The sequence below is a fragment of the Argentina silus genome (genome assembly GCF_951799395.1).
Source record: "Argentina silus genome assembly, chromosome: 10".
Classification (NCBI taxonomy): domain Eukaryota; kingdom Metazoa; phylum Chordata; class Actinopteri; order Argentiniformes; family Argentinidae; genus Argentina; species Argentina silus.
Window position 1 is genome coordinate 11,315,282 of NC_139664.1, and position 4,590 is coordinate 11,319,871.

A 4,590-nucleotide genomic window follows, 5' to 3' on the forward strand; every position below is an offset into this window, starting at 1 on the left:
TGTCTTTGTAGATTATTTGTGTCCTGAGCAGCCTTTTGTCATGTCTTGGATCGAGTTAGGATCAGGAAAAAAAAGGAGTACGGAAAAAGTTAACCACAATACTGAAACATAGATCCATTTGATGTACAATGTCCTTTCACAAGCCAATTTATAAATCTATCTTTTTATTCTTTACAGTCTGTACTAAAAGTCATCATACTAAGACATGATTTTGAATGGTACATCTCAAATGTACCATTACCCTTCTTTTCCCACACTGGGCCATATAACCTAGCTCTTCATTTTCAGGGGATCTAGGCAAGCCTTTAAAGGAGAGATTACAAGGCTTTCTAAACATGTCTTTGATGTGAGCATGAGAGGCTCCTAGTGGCAGTATTAGAGCAGTCAAGATAAGGTGAGCTCTGAGCGGGTGATATATGACTTGCGCTGACACTTTCAAACCAAGCTTAAGCGATTTCATAGCTAGCTTAGCTCATTCTGGGAATGGAGAGTAACTTACACGACACGCAATGACTATACACAAGACCACGTACCCATGATCCAGAAAAGCCTTCTGCAACACATCACTTTGATTACACCTTTATAGCATGTGGCCATGGTTGCTATAGTACATTTATCAAATAAAAGTAATTCATGTGATGACTTGTCTGGCTAGAGATAATCTTTGGCATTAGTAGCCTAGTTTTGCATAACGTTAGAACCATTTTTGTTTAGAGTACACTTTTCAAAACTCTCAATATTTACAAATGTGTAATGTTACCTCACATTAGGAAGTATTCTGAATCAAATTAGACTCTTTTTTAAGTAGATGCCATCTGTCTTGGGCCTCAAGCCCTTGTGATTTTAAATGAGCTTTTACAAAGGCAGAAATAAATAATAGAGGCCACATCCATCTGCACCACCCCTCCTCAACAGCCCACAGACCCAGTTATAAAAGCAAACAAGCGATTTTAAAGGGCAGCCAAGCGGGGGAGGAAGTGAGAAAACATACCTATTTCCTCTCGATAGAGTTAAAGTGTGCATTGGGGGTCTTCATAAGGTGAGCATAGTGTGCTGTAAAGGTTATGCTGTTGCATCCACACTATTTATGTTTGGTGTGTGTGTGTGTGTGTGTGTGTGTGTGTGTGTGTGTGTGTGTGTGTGTGTGTGTGTGTGTGTGTGTGTGTGAGAGAGATAAATGATGATGGCACACTTCCTGTCAATTAGTCTCTCACAAATTAGCCAGAGGTATAGACTAGAGCACCTCTAATTATTTTCTGCATTTTAATCTCAATCAGAGCCACACACATGATTAGTGTGCTGCAAATTCTCATTCTAGGTGGTAATGAGCAACAGCAACCCAGACATGATCCAATTTCCAAAACAGTCTACAATAATATCACCTCCAAGAACATGTCACCACAAGAGTCCCCAGATCAATCATCCATCCCTGTTGTTATTATCCATGTTCCCTCCAATGATGTATGTACTGTACTGTATGTCTATACAGTAGTTCCCTCTCTTTGCTGAGCTAACTTTTGTGCTTGAGGGTCTTCTTAATGAGGTCTACCTTCTTAGCCTGTAGGCGAAGGATATAGGATGCTTGTGTTTGGAGCAGTGCAGCCTGGGTCAGAGACTGCTTTGATAGCCCCAGGCCTGGGGGGAGACTAGACACACTATGACACTATCTTACTGTCTCTCTCCTTGGCATACTTCAAGTTTCATAACACTATTTCCTTCCATTTACCTGAAATATTGCAGCAGGAGGATTCCAGTAACTGGCCAAACGTTAATTTCCTTGTTTATTTTGGGCAAAATGCAACGTGAACGAGAGTAACTGACACAGTAAAACACAACAACACAGTAAAACATTGTCTCTGTTGTTCAAATAGTTTGAACAAAGCCCTTTGTGACAGCTTGATGAATATGTTAATCTGATCTAACACAGGTTGGTCTTCTTGTTCACTTGGCTCGCATCCATTTTGTTGAAAGCAGCAAGATGATGTGTAATTGTAAACAGCATAACAGAATGTGATGTGTCAGCAGTCTGCTGATTTTGCTTGTGTCATGCTCATCATAGTCTATATTTGTGTGGTGGAGGGTTCAAGTAAACACATATTTGGATAACCTCTGTCAAAGTGTTTATTATTCTAATTTGTTTGATCAAACGCTGTGCTGTTTCAAACCCACTTGCACAGCTAAATTGAGGATGGCAGTAGACTAATGGTGTAGCACAGCAATGAGATTTTCCAGCTTTCTTGTGTGCATGTCAGGGTTACTGCGATGCTGGCAACCTCTTGGAAGGAGTTATACAGCGTGGTGTTTTTCTTTCCATGTGCTGTTACCATGCTCGAGGTGTGGGACAGTGCAGCAGAGACAGCACTGGCAGCAAATAAAGAAGACTGTTTTTGCGTGCTCGCGAGCGTCAAAAAGGACCACCTCAAACTTAAAAAATAAAATAACAAAAAAAACAGGCTTCTGGCAGACTGGTGGCTGTAGTAGACTCATTTATGTTGGATTCCTCTGTGTGCCCAGTTCCCCAGGGCTGGGGCTGAGGTTATTTTCACAGACTGTCAAACTGAATGTACACTCAGTGCCGTCCAATTGTTTGAGCTTTCCAAGTTGGCTGAGGATGACCGCCTGCCTGTCTATGAGACCCAGCTTTGTTTGGTCCAGGGCTTGTGGGCATGACATCAATGGAGAAAAACTGTCACTTGATATATTATTATGATAATGTAATACTGAGGCCGATTCGTAAATCAAAAGCCTCTCCATCTTAAATACTTTTAAATTGCATTAAGTTGTGTTTATGTGCTTTGCAGCTAATGCGATTTTGTGAGTAAGATTCTTTGTCACATCAACAAATACCACTGTGTAGTTTCTAAACCCAAAACATCCTGATAGACCTCCACCACAGGAGGTAGGCTACATCTACTGGGCCTCCTCTCACATGAGTACAGGAAGAATTCCAGTGGTCCTCTTCTCTCCTGACATGAAACACCCAAAGCTGTGTAGATAAAGAGCACACAGGGGTTTAAACTGCTGTCAGTCTCACTGACCAGTGTCATCCATACTGTTATCTTAGCCATTCTAGGATTAATATTCCTTTTCAAGTTTAATGAGATAAGAGACCTGGGGGAGGCATCCCCCTGCCGTGTTCAAAGGCCATCCGGCCTCGCAGGAACTGCTTAATCTCAGCCACTGATTGGCCTGGCTGATAGGTGATACTGAAGAACCACAGTGGCTCAGGGAAGTGGCCTCTCCTCTGAAGGAATGGGCTGGCAAACTTGGCCTCTTCTCTCCAAAGAGAGCCCCATCATTGGGGCTCAGGCATCCCTGGGATGCCGTCTCCCCTCTTTGATTCTTGTGGCCAGGCACTTTTACGTGCCTGCCTCCCTCACACCTCCGCACTCTGGAGCCCATAAAGCAAGTCGCCCGCTCTCCAGCTAGTTGGACAGGACGTGTTTGTAAGTGTTGCCTGAATGCTCCGCCAGGCGAAACAACACCCTTAGGGCTCGTAAGACTTGTGATTTTTTCTCCAGGTCTATGCCAAGAAACCATTTCTAGTTCCAGCTCAATTCCTCTTAGCAGTTTGTGGCTTGTGTGATCATGGAGCATCGGGACCTGCCTCATGGTCTACATAGCATGGTAAATGATATGTGTTAACTAAGGCTGTAGCCGACAGGGAACAGTGTAAACCAATATAATGCCCTGACAAAATCTCCATCATCAAACGGCATGTTGTTTAATGCTCATAGAATTAGCATGATTTTCCTGCTCCAAATGATTACACATGTTCTTGAATATCTATCAATTCTAGCTTTAATTTGCAGTCAGAATTTGCCCTCAAACCACTTGAACATTAAACACTGATGTCATCCAAGTCTAGCAAGTCTACTTAGAACTGCATGACCTATGGCCATTGATGCATTGATCTCTCTAAATAATGCATTTCAATATATTGAACACACTTGTTTTAAAAAAATGTCCTTAGGATTTAAGGCTGGTTTTGGATAATGTATAAAGTGGTATGGACCTGGGGAATTCTGTCAGAGGTACACTTGCTCCTGAGGCATATTTTTCAATGAGGGTTGAAGGACTCTCTCATTATCACTATATATTGTGAGAATGAAGCAAAGGACCCAGGGGAGGTCCCCTCAGGCATCTGCATGCAGGGGAGTTGATTGTCCTTCATGCTACACACTATATCATTGGCTAATCTCAGAGGAAAACATCTGTGTGTGTGTGTGTGTGAATACGTAAGGCACGTGTTGGTGCAACCGAATATAGCAGCTCTGAGACATTGGGAAATACTGCCTCCAACCGCCATTAATGTCACTGTTTCATTTTTGTTCATCTGTGCAAGGTTCAACAAACGTCATCACTCAAGTGCATTAGCGAGCGACCACAGAACCATTCTATATCTCATGTTAGATGCTGTTCTATTTTGTCAAGTGTATACAATGTCCATAAAAAGTAAGTTCCCACTGGATAGTACTGAAACTTAATATCTTATATCTTCAGCAGTGCAGTGTAAATATGCTTAACATGATGTCAGGATGGCTGTATAGATTGGAGTCAGTGTCAAGGCCTACAGCTACTGAAGATTTC